Source organism: Chenopodium album, chromosome 6 (genome assembly GCF_948465745.1).
Source record: "Chenopodium album chromosome 6, dcCheAlbu1.1, whole genome shotgun sequence".
NCBI lineage: Eukaryota > Viridiplantae > Streptophyta > Magnoliopsida > Caryophyllales > Amaranthaceae > Chenopodium > Chenopodium album.
Window position 1 is genome coordinate 67,596,397 of NC_137839.1, and position 19,270 is coordinate 67,615,666.

Sequence of the window (19,270 nt, forward strand, 5' to 3'; positions counted from 1 at the left end):
ATTGGGTGGGATACTAGGAATCATAAAAAAAAAGGGTAATATTGTCTTTTAAATATTTAAGTAAATTATGCATTTAGGTTATTTTGGACTGCATTTAGAACTTGTGTATTTTAATTTTTATTATTTTTTACTGCGTGTCCTGTTGTGGCGATTGTGTTGAGTAAATAATTAAACAAATGCAATTGAATCATGGATTACAACGGTAACAAAAACCCCAAATGTCCTCAACCGGATAATTCAAAAACCCATCTTTTGGAATTTAAAAAGGTACGATAAATTTATCATATACCATGCCTTTTGTTTCTGTAATTCTGCTTTAGAATTGTTTGAACTTTTTTTTTTTGTTTTAATATGAATATTTAGTATAGTTTTCGTATGTTTTTCCTAATTACTGGTCTGTTTGTATTTGCTAGATTGTAAAGTTGCCAAAATATTTAATAAATTGCCTATTACAAATGGTTAATTGTCCTACATAATATTTGGATGAATAATATATCATTGTCAAAATCAAAATAAGTTGTTGAAAATATGATCATGATCTGTATATTTAAGGAATTAAGGCGTGTATCTTTGCAAACTGATGCTCAATTAATGGAACTTAACATAAAGTTATAAGCTTCTAGTATAGCAAGGCTAAAATTCAATTCTGATCAATTGGATTATTGCAAGAAGAAATAAAACTTGGTGTGGGAGGCTTCCCATTAGTGTGCTCCATAGGTTTGTCAATAGGAAGAGGTGGCCCGTGGAAGAATCGGGGCCGGAGATGGAGATGGGTAGGTGGGGGTTTCCCTTGACGGTGCTCCATAGATTTGCCAATAGGATGAGGTGGACAGGATTCGGGGCCGGGTTGGGGTGTTGCCCTTAGGTTAGGGTGTTTATTAGGTCTGTGGCATAATGGGAGGGGATACCTTGTGGAGAAAAGGGTGAGCATTGGATAATAAGCGCGAGCAGTAGACAAGTGATGTTAGCAAGCTTGGTAAGTGAATTGAGAAGAGAAATCGGCAATAGCCATTTGAGGACAGAGACTATTAACATTTTGTAGGACTGGATAATGTGAACAGTAGCAAGTAGAAACTGTAGCTAAGGTTTAATTATTATGTTCTTCTGTTTGTTCGTTGGCAGTGTGATATTCCTTTGAGATGATGTACAAATATGCAATTCACAATGTACTGATTGTGCTCTTTGGAATTGGGTAATTCAGCTTGTTACTCAGACTTGGCTTATAGTCTGTGTTACTCAAAATTGACATGAGTATGTTTTGAAGTATCAAATTGTGCATTTTATAAAATTTTATTTTTTCTTGGTCCAAGGTAATCATAGTATTGGGTATGTAACACAAATACTTTAGTTGAACTGAAGATTCCATCTTACATAGGTAATGATTTGAGGGATTTTGGGGATTTTATACGAATGCAACGACAAAACGTCCTTATCATTAAAATGTAGAGGTTGTAACTAGGGGAATGGGTGTGTAGGTGCTTACTGATGTGGCAAGTAATTTTTTCAAACAAATGATATACACGTGTGCTCATCCTTGTTTATGTGACTTATTTGCCATCATATGATGCATTATTGAATGTTCTTGCTTAATGTAGTGAATAGATGTAGTTTAAATTAGCAAAAACTTATGTAGTAATTAAAAAATTATTGATTGTAAAGGTAAAAGTTATATGTATACCTCAAACAAGCCCCGTGTCCATTCTGAACAAAGTATACACTGCTATAGTTGATCACATTGACTATATGCTTGTCATTCTTACTGAAGATGATCATTGTCACTTAAAACAGCAAAAGTACTTCGACTATGATGCCGCACTTGTTGAAGAAACTGGAGAGTGGATCCTTATTTCAATAACCCAATGTCAAAAGTCAAGCATGAAGAGTGGATGCATGGATTACCCTAAAATGGAGGCTACTATCAGGAGAAAGAATTTTGGTTGGGAGATGATAAACACTTGACAATATGGGATGTGGTTGTTGAACTATTATGCTAGGAGAGAAAAGGTTGGCTCTTCGGCGTCTAGTGGCTTGTAGAGGTTCAACTTTTGGCCACTACTGGAGCAAGCATGGAAAGATGTAGCTGCGACCCTTACAAAGGCTAATCTTGTTGTCATAAATAAAATAATAGAGATGGACCCTCCTAAGTGGTTGCCTGATAGTGCTGCTTTTGCTATGTTGTGTGGTCTAAGGTTTCAACTAATCATGTGTTCAAGGCATCATTGCCGGTTTTGTGGAGGCGTTTTTTGTGGTGATTGCACTAAAGGTAGGAGCATGTTACCTGTAAGGTTCCATCTTCCTTAATCACAACGTGTCTGTGATGTATGCTGGGTGCGCCTAGAATTAGTTAAACCATATTTGATGGATCACGTAAGTCGTGTTGCTCAGTTGCCAATCCATGATGTGATAGACCTTAGTATCCTGAGGTCATGGTTGAATTTTCCTTGGGGTGATTCAATGGAACATGAGATAAATAAGGCAACAAACACAATTCGTGGGTACTGTAGTAAGGTAATCGTTCATTTCTGAGTGTGTTATTAAAGTACTTAATGCATACAGTTCCATCTTGATATGTTTCTTGATCAAGGCATGTACATCCTTTTATAGTTTCTTATTATTCCATTAAATTTATTTTTAAAATTACTTTCATAAGATTATTTCCTTCAGATTTTCTATATTCATTAAGATTGATCAATTGTCAAAGTTCAAGCTTGAAAAACTGCGCATTCCTTATAGAATAAAATGGATGGAGTAGATTAACTATCATTTGTACTAAGACACCTAAGTGAGGGCTTGATAATTAGCCCTGTGCATGATTTTACTACTGTGAGTTCTTCGAAGTATCATATCTTATGCAAGTTATACTGTAAGTAAAGATTATAAACACACTAGATAGTTCATTTTTATTGTATATATTTGAGATTTTCTTTAATGCCACCAGATTCATATCAAAAAATTTGTTCGTGATATCATTTCTCTTGCAATTTGCTCTCAATATGTAAAGAATACTACTAATAAATAGCAAAACTTGCCTCAAGAATCATGGGTCCCAAATGGATGGAGTAGTTTAATACTATTTATGTTATGGCGTATGACAGCCTAAGTGGGGCTTCCACTTAATCTATTACTACCTACCTGCCCAACTTTCATCTGTGTGATATCCTCTGAGTAACATATATTATATAACTGTACTTAATATATTTATTGGATAATTAAGTACATACATCTCCTAACTCCATCACGCTAAACCACATTCATGACATCGCTGCTTAGGTGGGTGCATTAAAAGTAGAGAAGGCAATTCCAAGTGTCATCTTGAAGCAAGCAAAAGGCCTGGCAATACTTACTGTTGTGAAAGTTGGGGTCATGATGAGCTACAACATTGGTACATGACTTGTAGTTGCACGTAGGGAAGATAGTTCATGGTCTCCTCCATCAGCAATGTCATCATTTGGTGTAAGTTGGGGAGCTCAGGTTAGCATCTTATCTTGATATTAGCATGTTGTTGATCTTATATTTTGCCTTGCTTTCTTACTTCTTATTGCTTATGTAGAGAGGTTGATTTAAAAAAAAGAAAAAGATCTAATTGATATTCAAACTTTGAGCACACCTTGGTTGTAAGCTTAATATTTCCATAGATATATAAAAAAAAAAAAATCGGTAAATGAAGGTGTAATTGCAGTGTTTGAATTCTAACTCTGGTGAACAACACGGAAATGATTGTATGATGGTTTGTAAAAAAAAATACATTATGGACTTTTGATGCACTTAGGTAGTTTTAGTAGGACCAGTTATGGCTTGAATTTTGTAAATCAGGTCACAATGCTTTTCCTTTATTAATAGTGGATTATCCTTTATTGTACTATTCAGGCTGGAGGTGAATTGACAAATTTCATAATTGTGCTATGAACATTTGATTTTCACATTTAGTGGCAGTGGGCATATTTCAGTCGGATCTGGAATGAGTGGAGCTATAGGCATTGCTGGAAGGACCCTTGGGGCTGATGTTCGGGCTGGCATTGGTGGCTACAGTGCTTGTTATACCTATAGTTTCAACAAAGGTACTTTTGGTTAATATTCTTAAAGCATGAGATTGTTCTTAAAGATTATTATGGATGTATTGTTTGTGTATGCCACATATTCATAATATGTTGTTATCAAGAGATGGAGTTGTAGTTAGTGCTTCTAGCTCTCATTTCGATGGCAAGCTTTTGATTTTCTTTGATTGGGAATGTAGGGGGGGTTGGGCTAGAGGATTTTATTGGTAGGTTATATCTAGTTAACTAAGAAACTTGCTAGACATGTAGCACATCTTGAGAAACAGATATGCTTGAAGAATTTGTTACCTTCAACTTCAAAATAAATAGTCTCATACTACCACCTAATCAACTAGAATTAAACTCCAGACAAATATCTAATTCTCATTTGTGTACCATATCTCATGACCATCATTGTACATGCTCCTATAGGCTTACTCCTAATATCGAGATCATTTTCCCTTCACCTTACGAGCTTAAATTAGTTTTACTGTTTCATTTGTGTTTTATCTGTACACAGTATCGGATATCTAGGTCAAATCTTACGGAGTATTTTTATTGTTAAAGAAAAATTAATATGAATAATCTGAACATTTCGTGATCTTCCATTAATAAGTCGAACTTTGATTTATTAAAAAAAAAAAACCCAACTTTACTACTACCATGCTATTATTAGGTAAATGAAAATTTTAATCAGCTGATGGAGATTAACTTGCTTATGTGGCATGGGTAGTTGATGAGTTGGAGGTTTTTTTATTGTATTTTTTTTTAAAAAAAATTTCTTTTAGTTGAACCTCTTTTAAACAAAAGATGACGTAGACAGTACGTCGGGGATTTTATTAAAAAAAATTTATTTCTTTATTTTTTCTCTTTTTGTTCCATTTCAACGGTCCATTTCCTTTTGTGATCGATACATCAACATTTGGGCCACAATCAAGCCAAGCTTCATCCGTTCACAAATCTTAGTAAATGTTTAATTTCACGAATAATCCATTTCCTGGGAATTTATGGGCCCTAGGCATAATGTAAGAAGAGGGCCCCCTACATAAACAATTTTTTTATACGCAATAGATTTAAATAAAAATACAATGAAAATAACTTATATTATTTAAATAGTAAGTCTCGTTACACAATAATGACTTTGCATAATTTTAAAATTAAATTTCTCCCTCCTTAAAAATCATAAAAGCCGATTTCTTCTAGCATTTTTTGATGCAAAATCATTTATAATTACATCAACATCGATGTTTTCTAGCATATCCGCCTCAATTGACAATGTTGCCAAACCATTCAACCTTTCTTGTGACATTGATGACCTCAAGTAAGTGTTGATCAACTTCAATTTTGAAAAATTTCTTTTCGCATTTGCCATGGTCATAGGCATCGTTAATAGAACTCGATATGCAATGGACACGTTTGGATAATAGTCTGCAAGTTTAATAAATTTAAAAATATCAATGGCAGACATGAATTCGTTTGGCAAACTAAATTGTAACACCTTTAATTCAGAGAACAAATCATCTACATCAACATCCGATAAATTGCCATGAGAAAAGGTAGTGTGAAATCTAACACACCATTCTTTTAACTCATCATCATCATATGACTTTAACTTTCTTGAATCATATAAAAACCAAAAATCCTTTCAAATGTCTTCAATTCCTCAAATCTTTTTTCCAAGGATGTAATTGCCTTATCAACAACAACAAGAAAATAATGTACTCTAAATGATTCATCGGGTGACATATTTTCATCTTGATCCTCATTGTTCTCTCCAAAATGTTTTTTTCTTATCTTAGTACGTTTTGTTAGAAAGATGGGTTCAACATCCATTTCAAATGCAATACTTTTTGCAAGTATCATACTTTTTGTAAAACCTTCTTCTCGATATTTTTCAAAATAAGAAAAAACAACTTCCACATGTTTTATTGTACCATTAATGCACATATTCTTAGATTGCAATTTTTTTGCTAATCATATTTATAGCAAACAAAATATCATACCAAATAACCATACCTAGCAAAAACTCAAAACTTCCAATTGCATTAAATAAACTCTTTACCTCACTTTTTGTCTTTGCATCATTATCACAAGAATCATATAATTCTGACAATAACAATCTTATTTGAGGACATTGAAATCTTATAGATTTAACACTCTTAATTCGACTTTCCCAACGAGTATTAGTCAAATATTTCATTGTTAAGCCGTGAACATTACCAAGTAAAATTTTCCATCTTTTTGTAAATCCCAAAAAGAGTGAATATAAGCGTTGTATCACTCCAAAAAAGGAAATAGCCTTAACACAAGAATGAGCCATATCACCAAAAGTTAAATTAAGACTATGACAAGCACATGGCATGTATAATGCTCTAGGATTAATTTCAAGAACCTTTTGAACACCTTGATGATTTCCTATCATACTGGAACCATTACCATATGATCACATCAGGGGTGCCAAGAATTACAGAAAAATATTTTGCTTCTTTGATGATATTAATAATAGACTTTTTAACACTTTGGGACAAAAAAGAAATAAACTCATTTTGAATTTTATGTCCAAGATAATGATAATTAATTTCCCGATCTTGAATGCGTTTCACATGATTTTGCATTATTAAATCAAATCTTCAATCATTTCAATCAATTTAAGGAAATTGCCATAGCTATTTTGATATAATTTTTCATTTGTTCCTCTAAAGTCAAGATTATTCTTAGCAAGACATTTCACAACCGAAAATATCCTACATAGAACTTGTCTCCAACGCTCCTTTTCTTTTATAATTTCTTCGTAACCGAAAATATCCTACGTAGAACTTGTTTCCAAGACATTTCACATGATCTTGTTTCATTTTTATCCAATCTCATTCTCAATTCATTCCAAGTATTCATCTTAGTCATACGCTTAATACCATTTTCATGTTGTTTGAGTCTCTAACTAATATGTTTCCAATCATTTAAACCATCATTCGCTAGCAATCTTAAGTTACTAGAAGATTTAAACAACTTACAACAAAAACAATATGCTTTATCATTAGCTTTGCAATAAACTAACCATTCTCTATCATTAATCTCACCATTGCTTAATCTTCAGGAATAACAGGAATATGAAAAATGCCTAAAATTTTTGTCCAGAGGAAATTCAACATTCATATATCTAATAGGCCCCTTTTTAACTAAAATATCCTTTGATTTGGTGTTAAGATTCTCCTAATTTCTTGGATCATAAATATCAATATAAGGAATTTCTTGTTCATTATTATCAACACCAAAATTATCAAGATTAGAAGTGTTAGGCATGTCAGTAGGAACACTCGAATCATCATTATTAACCTCATTAAAGTCATCATTCTTATGATCAATATTGTCATTTAACTGATCAATATTTTCATTGGACTGAGCTATATTTTCAACAACAAATTTATCAAGAGCTACATGTTGTGATTTTACTAACTCCTCATCTCTTCTTCTTTTATTTTGTTTTTGACTGCCAGATAAATGCTTTTTAGGAAACATATCATATATTAAAAAAAAGAGCTAGATTAAGAACAATAGCAACTATAAAATATAGATTTGTGTAGAAAAATTGTAGAATCTGAAGTGAGCATATATGTAGACACCTAAAAATGTCTCCCCAAAACCAGACCCGATGATGAACACCTTTCACCGAAATTATTGGTCGGTTTTAGTATTTAATCTTTGGAGTGCTTAAATCCATGTTATATCCAATACATTTCATAAACCAATCCATTTTCTAGCTCATTTCCCTAAACCATAACATATTTTCCACTTTTCATATCCACATCACAAAACCGAGCTGAACTAATTTTATGGCTATATAATTTTGATCCAATTATTATTTGGTTGGATGGGCATTAAAATAAGCTTTCCAACCATATATCATAATCCCAATTCCGAGCTATAACGAAGAAGGTATGAGCAATACACTAAACTCGGCCCAAAACCGACACCCTTCCACTAAAACGACATATCTTAAAATCTACAAATAATTTTGACCTGATTCTAATTGGGTTGGAAATTATACTTGATAAGCTTTCCAATTATATATTTTATGCCTTATTCCAAGTTATGGATCAAAAGTTATGATGATTTTAAAAACGGGTAAAAAAGTGGAATCACCGTGCACAGTGCAAAAGCACCGTGTCACGGGATTGTGCCCCGTATGACGGTGCCTGGCACCATGTCACGGTACTTAAAATCGTGTCACGGTGATATTTTCAAATCTTTTTCGCGTCAAATTCCACCGTGGCACGGTACATGTTGCCGTGACACGGTACCTGGTGCCGTGACACGGTACTGAACACCGTGACACGGTGCTTTTTCTATGTAATTTTCGCGTTTTCCCATTCCGTGACACGGTGTAATGTACCGTGCCATGGTGGACACTTCCGTGGCACGGTACGTGTGCCGTGTCACGGAATTTTCTCGTGTCTTTTCCGCGTAAACCCTTCACGCATTTTCACTTTTTGTAGGTCAAATATTTCCCGCGTCGCACTGTTTTCCATCGTGTCATGAGAGTGTGCCCCGTATGACGGTGCCTTGAACCGTGTCACAGTGTTCTCCGCCATGTCGCAGTGTTATTTTTTAGGGTTTTTTTATCTTTTTAGGGTTCCGTATGTTCCCTCTACTCATTTTCCCTATAAATAAGACCCTCATTTCTGCAGTTCGGGGCACCAAATCCTTCTCTCTTTCTCTCTTTTACACCAAAAATCATTCTCTTCTCTTTCACTCATATTCTAAGCCTCAAACCTATATTCCTAATTACATCATTCTTCCCCTAAGCACTCCAAGGAGTCTATACTTAACCCGAGGTTCCGTCCTTAAACCAAGGCGTGAAAGGTACAAATAACTGAGGGTTTGGACCAAATCAACTCTACTTTTTATTTAATTTAATTTTCATTTGACTTATATTTTTTATTGAAGTTACTAACAGTTTATTCATGATGTAGCAATTTAAAGGAACACACAGAATGTGAGTAATTAATTAATTTAATTACTCTTATTTTATTTTAATATTGCTAGCATCATGATTAGGTTATTTTATTATTTGATTTGGCTAACGCTATTATTGTTGAATTGCTTCCAATATTAATGTTTATTCTATTATTTTTATTGATCACCATATTGCATGTTAAAGGGAATATGTAATTGAAAAGCAAGCCTAATAAGATAATTAGGACAACCGGTTTAGGTTCCTTTTTAATCTTATTGTTTAATCAAGTGATCACAAATATTTTAGAATTATATGTTGCATTAATATTCAACCAATTTAGCTTAATAATAGTTTGGAGCAAATTGAATATTTTGTTTGCATGCCTTTGAGATCGCAAGAATCACTTTTCACTATAAGAATCGAGTAGAAGCCAATACGGGCGAATTTGACTCCATGACTCACTTCGTACCATCATCCCCGACCCTCCTTTTGTGGTTCCAAACCATATGGAGTTAGTAATCTCATGGATTATGAATGGGGTGTAACCTTCATGGGTCAATCGTTGTTGCCTATCGTTGTCCTAGCCCTTTATCGTGGTTGCCTTTTATGATCCGTGAACGGTTTACAAGTTCCTTAAAAATTTGTTGGAGGCTCCCTAGTTTCCTTGTCCCTAATCGTATTATGTCAATTCCCACTTCCTATGAGTGCCAAGCATATTCACAACATGCTTTAACGTAGGCGCACTTCGAACGACGCCTACAATATGTAATTGGCAGCAATCTCAAATTTCCACAATTTTTAAATACACAATTTAACTGATTGATAACCTGTTACATTTCAAAATAGAAATTAGAAGTTTGAAACATGACAAATTTGTTAAATAAAAAACAAACAAAGGAAGAATTGTATAATTGTATACCTTTGCCCAATCGGTAACCAAAGAAAAAGATCAATTTGCCAATGATGCCATAAAATTCATCATAAACAACCAATAATAAGAAGATGAGAGTTGAATATTTGGTGATAGATGAATTATTTTTATTGCTATTACCTTGTTTAATATTTTAACCGTTGCCATAATATTAATTAGCCAAAATTAAAAGTCTTGAATTTCGGTAATGGAATAAATCTGAAACGGTGTATTTGGAAAGATTAAAAATTCTGGAGAAAATTCTCATAAAAGACAGTAGATAGAAGAAGAAGTGAAGCGTTTCCTTGTAATCTCCACCTAAATTGACAGCTAATTAATATACTAATTTAATGTTAATTGCTAAAAAAAGGCAATAATTATCTTTTTAAAACTGGCTGTCTTTTTTTTTTTAACAAGTAAAAGTACGGAGTAGCTTTCTATAAGTATTGAAGCTGATTTTTTTTTAAAATTTGTGGGCCCCCTTTTGGTGTGGGCCTTAGGCGGCTGCATTCGGGGCCTACCCTCAGGCCTCCCTGACGACCATATTTTTATGAACTTAATGATTGTTATGTAATGATAACCCCTACAAACTTATTTTGAATTTATGTAATTTTTTTAACAAAATGTTGAACTTTTGTAGTACCCCCTCTGTTTTTAAATACTTGTTCCATTTTCTTATTTGGAAAGCGTTTATAATATTTAATTTCTTTCTCTCAACTAGTAGACACAACATAAATCATTTTTTTTTAAAAAATTTCATACTCTTTCTCCTCCAATTTCTCAAGTACTTTCGTTTTTTTTTTTTTTTTTTTTTTTTTACCATTTTTTATTTTTTTCAACCACCAAACTACCTCCATGTTTTATTACATACTCCAAATTCTCTTAAAACTCCACGCATGGAGAAATGGAACAAGTATTTAAAAATGGACGGAGTGTCACTTAAACCATTATAAAATTGTTTAATTTGGCTAATTTATGCCATCTATGCCAAGCATGGTTCTTTGTAATACATGACATGAAAAGTTATGTTTGTTTATGCTATAGTCGTATGTTAGTTGATAAAATGTTGTAGTGTCCCCGTTTTTATTAGTTAGAAGTAAAATATTGTTGTATATTGGCTCTCGTACATTTAGCAACACACAAACACCAGAAATTCACATCAACATACTACAATTCCTTGCTCCATTTTAGGAAAATTTGATAATTACCACCAACTATTGTTGTCAAAATTGAAAATACCACCTCAAGTTTTTTTTTTTTTTTAAATTTTACCACCTAGTTTTTTCCAAAAGTTTTCAAATTCCCACCTTTTGTGTAACATGACGTCAGCATGGGCCCACACTTTCGTTTCCCTCTCTCTTCCCTCGATTTCCCTCTTTCTTCCTGCGATTTCCTTCCAAATTCATCTTTAAATTTGATTTTAAATAAAAAAATTTCGCAAATTAGGTTATAATTGCTACAATCTAACCTACAATGAACTGAATTAAGTAGTTTAATTAGGGTTTGGGTAATCAATTTGGGGGTTTTTGCTCAATTCAAAAAATTAGGGTTTATGAGTTGATTAATTGGACAATTAAACATGTAATTGGGAAAAAAACATAATTTAAACATGTAATTGGGGCGAAAACACTAACATTGTAGTGGTGATTAATGAATTCATAAACCCTAATTTTACATGTAATTGGGGCGAAAACACTAACATTTTATGAATTACATGTTTAATTGCCCATTTAAATTATGTTTTTACCCCAATTACATGTTTAATTGTCCACTTATTCATCCAATTAATGAATTCATAAACCCTAATTTTTCGAATTCAGCAAAACCCCCAAATTGATTACCCAAACCCTAATTAAACTACTCAATTCAATTCGTTGTAGGTTAGATTGTAGAAATTATAACCTAATTTGCGAAATTTTTGTATTTGAAATCAAATTTGAGAGATGAAATTGAAAGAAGGGAGTAGAAGAATAGGGGAAATCGAGGGAAGAATGAGGGAAAACGAAAGTGTGGGTCCCATGATGACGTCATGCGGCAAAAAGGTGGGAATTTGAAAACTTTTAGAAAAAACTAGGTGGTAAAATTTAAAAAAAAAACTTGAGGTGGTATTTTCAATTTTGGCAACAATAGTTGGTGGTAATTATCAAATTTTCCTCCATTTTAACTATGAAATTATGGGAATTCATCAATAAAGCAAGTACAGAATACTACATTACACATAATTAGTGAATTTTTCACTGACCACCATATCATTCCCACACCTACATTTCAATTGTGGGTAATTAGCCTTTGACAAATTTGCGGATGAGCCACACACATTTGAGATTGTTCCACATCCAGCCATGTTCTTTATAAAAATTAAAAATAAAAATAAAAAAATTATCTTGAAAGTTGAGGTTAAGAATGTAAAGAAATAGAGGAACAAAAGAAAGAAATGGACCGTTAAAATGAAAAAAAAAGAAAAAAAAAACAAATAAAAAAGGTTAACTAGCTAAAAGATCAAATTTAAAAAATAAATAATAAATAATAAAAAAACCTCCAACACATCAACTGCCCATGCCACATAAGAAAGTTGATCTCCATCATCCGGTTAAAATTTTCATTTATCCAGTAATAGAATGGTAGTAGTAAAGTTGTGCTTTTTTTTTTCGAATAAATCAAAGTTTGACTTATTGTTGGAAGATCACGAAAAGTTCGGATTATTTGTGTTAATTTTTCCTATTACTAAATGTAGAAAATTATTATGGTTATAAGTTCAAGATAGTGTTAAATTTGTGCTCAAAGCTCCAAACTCTCACATGTGATGATTATATCATATGCAAGCAGACAATTACACAATATTCTCAATGTCTAACATTCCCCCTCAAACTGGAATGGTTACAAAAACCATTCCAGTTTGAAGTTCATTCATATTTATGTAGTATGAAAAAGGCATCCACATGATCACCATTAACTTAACTTGTTGAACTATTAATCTATGTTGTTGCATACCAAATTAAAACACCAATCTCAGAAACTACCAGTCAAACCAAAAATCACCAGATAGCTACTGTTGTATGTTGTCTTGAGTCTCCAAAATACCTCCCACAATCATATATAAACACTCAACAAGGATCTCTAAGTCATACATGCCGTCACACTTCATACATACAAGCTCATACCAGAATACTACACAATCACCATAGATCTCCAACCAGAAACACCATCAACAATGCAGATTCTTATTTTATTGTCCAAATTTAACAATTGAGCTAATATCCAACAATATAGAAATACACTATAGCTCCAATGTAAATGGAAAAATAAGAAGAGAATGAATGCGGAAGAGAATGTGTTTAGAAGCTGAAAAAGAGAAGAAAATGATAGTTAATTTAATTTAGTTGTTTGTTTATTAGTTTCTTCCATGGAACCTAACAATTATGTTGAGGCTTTAACTGACGCAGACTGGATTAATGCTATGCAAGCTGAAATAAATGAATTTGAAAGAAATAAAGTTTGGCATCTGGAACCTAGACCTAAAGACAAGAAGTCAATTGGACTAAAATGGGTATTCAGAAACAAACTAGATGAACATGGTATTATTGTCAGGAACAAAGCTAGACTAGTTGTACAAGGTTTCAACCAGCAAGAAGGAATTGACTATGAAGAAACATTTGCACCTGTAGCCAGGTTAGAAGCTATTCGTTTACTTATTGCTTTTGCTGCTTATATGGGTTTTAGGCTGTACCAGATGGATGTCAAATGTGCATTCTTAAATGGATACTTAAATGAGGAAGTCTATGTGGAACAGCCTCCTGGATTTGAAAATCCAGAGTTCCCAAACCATGTCTATAAGCTTGACAAGGCTCTTTATGGGTTAAAGCAAGCTCCTAGAGCATGGTATGAAAGATTATCTAAGTTCCTTTTGGCTAATGGTTTTAAACGTGGCAAAATTGATAAAACATTGTTTTTAAAGTCAAATGGAACTGATATCTTAGTTGTACAAATTTATGTTGATGATATTTTATTTGGTGCAACTAACGAATCTCTGTGCAAGTATTTTGCTGACCTTATGAGTGGAGAATTTGAAATGAGCATGACTGGAGAATTAAATTTCTTTCTTGGTTTGCAAATTAAGCAAACTGAAGAGGGAATTATGATTCATCAGCAAAAATATATTAAGGAACTGATCAAGAAATACAAGTTGGAAAATGCCAAAACCAACAATACTCCTATGGGAATTGCTACTAGATTGGATGAGGATCCATCTGGAACTTGCATTGATCAATCTATGTATCGAGGTATGATAGGCTCACTACTTTATCTAACAGCTAGTAGACCTGACATATATTTTAGTGTAGGTCTGTGTGCCAGGTTTCAAGCAAATCCAAAGGAGTCTCACTTGACAGCAGTAAAAAGAATCCTTAGATACCTGAAAGGAACTGACGATTTGAGTCTCTTCTATCCTAGAAGTGATTCTTTTAATTTGAATAGTTTTACAGATGCTGACTATGCAGGTGACAACAGGAAAAGCACTTCAGGTATGGTACAGTTTTTAGGACCTTGTTTAGTTTCTTGGGGTTCCAAGAAGCAAAACACAGTTGCTTTATCTACAGCAGAAGCTGAGTATGTAGCTGCAGCAGCATGTTGCTCACAAGTCTTATGGATAAAACAACAAGTCAGAGATTTTGGTATTATTTTTTATTGTGTGCCTATTTATTGTGATAATACAAGTGCTATATGTATTTCTAAAGATCCAGTTCAACACTCAAAGGTAAAACATATCCACATTAGGCATCACTTTCTTAAAGATAATGTGGAGCAAGGGAATATTAAGTTAGAATTTTGCCAAACTGAAAATCAAATTGCTGATATTCTAACCAAGCCCTTGAACAGAGAAAGATTTGAGAAATTGAGACTGGAACTTGGAATGATCAAGCTGAAGTACTAGCCTCTGAAGTTCCAAGATATGGCAAAGTCAAAAATATTGTAAATAGAGCAAAAAGAACTTCTACCACAAACTTGGTGTGATAAACATAGCTAAAGTGTCACCGTTGTTAACTGCCAAAGGTAAGTTCATTAAATTGCTCAACGGCTTAAGTTATTAAATTTGTACACTGCATACATGTTGAAAGCGTGTTCCAATTGTGTTTTATAGAAACTTCATTCAAGATTAATTGAATTTGGAAATTTAAAATTTTTGAAAGATTCGTCCAGTGTTTAAATTTTGAAAAATTAATTGAATTTGTTCAATTAATAACTAAACAGTGAAAACATCCTAAATTCCCTCACACCGCTTCATTTATAATAAAAGTAAATTTTCACCCACTTCTTTCACCTCACTGTCACATCAAATTTACTCCCTCTCAGTAAGACTTTGATAACCCCTTTAAAACCCTTCCTTAAGTTTCAATGGTGATCATTGCTGAGTTTGTTTCCTCTGAAGAATCCCAAAGTCCAGAAAACTCAATTCAGGAAGAATCATCTCCCTTAACCATGGTAAACTACAAAGCATCTTCTACCTCTCAAACACCTTCTAAAAACCCTAAGAAATCTCCTCCAAAACCAAAAGAAGTAGAGAGTACAATCGATCAAGGGGATTTCTCTGTCTCGAATGTTCTTCAAAAATTAAAGGAGTGGAAGGAAAGAAAACAAAGTGTGAAGTCTCTGGAAGAGCAAATTGAGAAAGTTGATGAATTTGCGAAAGAGAAGAACCCAGAAGAGACAACAGAGGAGAACAGAGAAGAAGAAGAAATAAGCGAGGGAGAAGAGGAAGGAAAAGGCTATGTCAGAGAAGCCTGTAAGGAAAAGTAGGAGGATTTCTTCCAGTGGTGTTCCTCAAACTAGCATGGAACAACCACTGGAATTGGATGTCGAGGAGAATATCCTTGAAGGGCAAGTTGCTGAGTTGGCTGACAGAATGGAGAGGGTAGAGAGTCAAATGAAGGACTCTGCTGGTAAACTTCATGTGCTGACACTTGAAAAATTGGTCCAGGAGCAGGGGAAGGAGTTAAAGGAACTCAAGAGAATGATGCTCAAACAGACCAAGGACCTTCAAGAACAGAAGGAGTTCCAGGAGATAGAACTTCACAAGGCTCTACAGGAATAGAAGGAGGAGTTCCTAGTGAAGCTCAAGGGAGTTGAAGAAAAGTTGGAGGCCTCTGCAAAGCAAACAAAGGAGGACTTCAACAAGATTCTGGAGTTTCTTGAAACCTGGCCTACCCCATCTCAAATTCAGCCTACCCCATCTCAAAATCAGCCTAGCTTTTTCTTTCCCTGTCTTAGTTATGAACATATTTAATTTTTGTTTTTAAGTATTTGAACAATTGATTTTGATTGTAAATTTTTAAAATTGTTCATCTGGATGTTAAATATTTTTAATGAAAAGTTGGAACTCTTGCTTATACTTGTGTGTTGTGTATATTTCGAACACTTATGCTGAAGAGTAGATCTTACTTGAGGTTGTTTAGCAGCGCTGCCTTTAGTTTCCCACACTCGATGAATTGCTTGTGGGGCTGTTGGTGGATGTTTAATACACTTGAAAATACAGGACTTTTTGATAATGCCAAAAGGGGGAAAAGAAGAAGCAAACATGAAGGTTGAAGTTGTTCTGGGTTCCAGTTGAGAAAGTATCATAACTTTCTCAGTTTAGTTTACTTTTAGTCTACTTAGCTTACTTTTTGTTTTTGTTTTATTTCTGTTGTGTGTTTATTTTCTGTCAATAAAATTAAAATACAAAAAACGACCTTTTATTTTGTTTTAACTTTCTCAAGAGTTTGCTTAAGTTTGTCATCATCAAAAAGGGGGAAATTGTTGATGTTTAAAGGTTTTGATGATGAGGAACTTAAGTTACAGCAAACTCATCTCATAAAGACTTTTCAAGTGTTTGTGCAGTCTAGGTGAAATTGATCTTGGAGATGGAGGAAGTAACTAAAGCTAAGAAGACTTGAAGGAGTTCTTTATCAAGAAAGTTATTCAATATAAAAGAAGAGTTCCCTAACAGGAACTGAGTTCCCTCACAGGAACGTTCCTTCACAGGAACTTGAAGATTGCTAGCTAAGATCTTTGGAGGAACTTAGTAAGCGTGGAGTCCAAGTAAATCTACCAGAACAAGAGTACAGCGCAGCAATGTTTTAGTTAAGATTTTATCTTCTAGATTCATTGTTAAATATGTTGAGTAGGATATGCATGAAACTTATTAGAAGCGTGACAGTTAGCTTGGCAAATAAATTAAAATCGGAAAAGATAAAAGATAGAAATCGGAAAAAGATTTTCTTTAAATATTTATCTTTTAAAATCAGTTTGTTAAAAAGATATTATGTTCAATATTTCTATCTTATTTTCTGAAAAGATTTTCTTCAAAGGATTTAATTAAAAAACCGTGTTTTAAGATAAGTTAAGTTTTACTTATTTATCTTTATGTAAACCTACTGTTTATACAGGTAATACTCGTATAAATAGTAGAGAATAATATGAGCCTAGGTTTTTGTGAGTTTTATGCGTGAAGAATTTACAGAGCTATAGTTGCGTAAGTTTGCCAAGCTTATCATACTGTCATATTAGTTTCGAGTTTCATGCATAGCTTGCCGATCATATACTAGGTGTTAATTCTTGTATTTGGTTTCGGGTTTATTAGGGTAAGAGTATTTTTATCATTGCATACAGAGAGAGCTTCTGGTGAGAAGGGGGAAGATCTGTACTTAGGGAGTACGAGTGAGTTTGAGTGTGGGACTCAAACTGGGTAGAACAAGGTGTTGTTCTGTAGCAAGTTCATTCTGGAACTTGAGAGTAGTGGCTGAATTATAGTAGGTTGTAACTTGGTGTTTGCTTTATTATAGTGGAATTATTTGTGTTTGAAATCCCTAAGGTAGGGTCGAGGTTTTACTTCTAGTTGGGCACTAGAAGGTTTCCTCGTAAACTCTGTGTGCATCGCAAGTTCCTATTTTGTTCTGTTTTATATTTGCAAAATTACTAATAGGAACTCAATTACAATTCACCCCCCCTCTTGTAGTGTTCATCTCAATTAACAAGTAATTTAATGGTTTTAATTGATTTATGATGTAGAAATCATGTTTACATTGTTGATATGATATTCCTAGTATCATGTCTAGGGTATTTTTAATATTAAATATGATTGTTATGATGCTTCCTATGTTCTTCCTAATACTTATGATTGTTAGTATCATGTTAGGGCTAAAGATTTGATTTTTATTGCTTAGTGACATGCTAGGGTTTGTTATTAATCTTTTTAGTATCATGCCTAGGATCTTACTATTTTTATTCAGCTTTAATATTAACATGAACCTGATAATTATTATAATTGTTATAATTGATGATGATTATGAATATTATTATTATTATTATTATTATTATTATTATTATTATTATTATTATTATTATTATTATTATTATTATTATTATTATTATTATTATTATTTTGATGATGATTATTATTATTCATGTTTATTCTAATGCTCGATTATTTATTATGTTGCTTGATATTTATATTTATTGCTTGATCACCTTTTATGCATGTTTAAAGGGAATTTGGTACTTGTAATCACGCTTAATAAGATATTAATAATCTTGTTAGGGTTAATTGTGATTATAATTCAAGTGATCGCCAATAATAGTTTGTTTGTGCATAATATTCAACCAACATAGATTGAACAGGTTTAGGGTTAATCTATTGATTGCATGTTAATCAGAAAGCGCACATGAATACGATCAGAATAAAGTAGAGGCCTATTATTAGGGCAGGTTCGATCTCTTTTAGGTTGGATTTGTACCTTCATCCCCGAATCCTTATTTGGTTCTAGACCTTATGGAGTTGACGATCTCTTGGATCGTTAAGGGGTGTAACCTTCATCCTATGAACGGTTTACAAGTTCCTAAAACTTATTGGCGACTCTTTTTCTCTATCTTCTTCCCTTTTGGACGCCACCGTACTTTAGTGTATGATCACAGTGGGGTTCAAGCTAGTGGGATTAAGGCTTGCAATTTATTCCCTATAGTTTTTGGCGACTCCGTTGGGGAGGATTTCTATTTTAATTCCTGAATTTGTTTCGGCAATGATTTAGAATGAGTGGATTAGACTCGAAAAGTTCTAAGTATTTCATGTGCGTAATTTTGATTAACATTATTTTCATATGCATAAAAAAGATCTCATTGGAAAGACCATCCGTAATGAGTTAAAAACATAGGATTTTACACGTAGGAAATTTGAGAAATATCTTTCACAACTAGGACCGAAATAACACCGTGCGAAACTGGAAAATTTTATCGAGCACAGAAATCTGCTGAGGCATGTGGGAAGTAGCGTCAGGGGCCAGAGCTTGGCGCCATAATTTTAGCCGTAGCGGCAGACGCCAGTATTGGCGCCAGGCGCTACAG

At 33.4% G+C, this 19,270-nt stretch overlaps 1 pseudogene; it reads left to right on the top strand.

Moving 5' to 3' along the window:
* Positions 1-19,270, top strand: part of LOC145637092 (uncharacterized) — a 98,502-nt pseudogene that overhangs the window by 7,615 nt on the left and 71,617 nt on the right.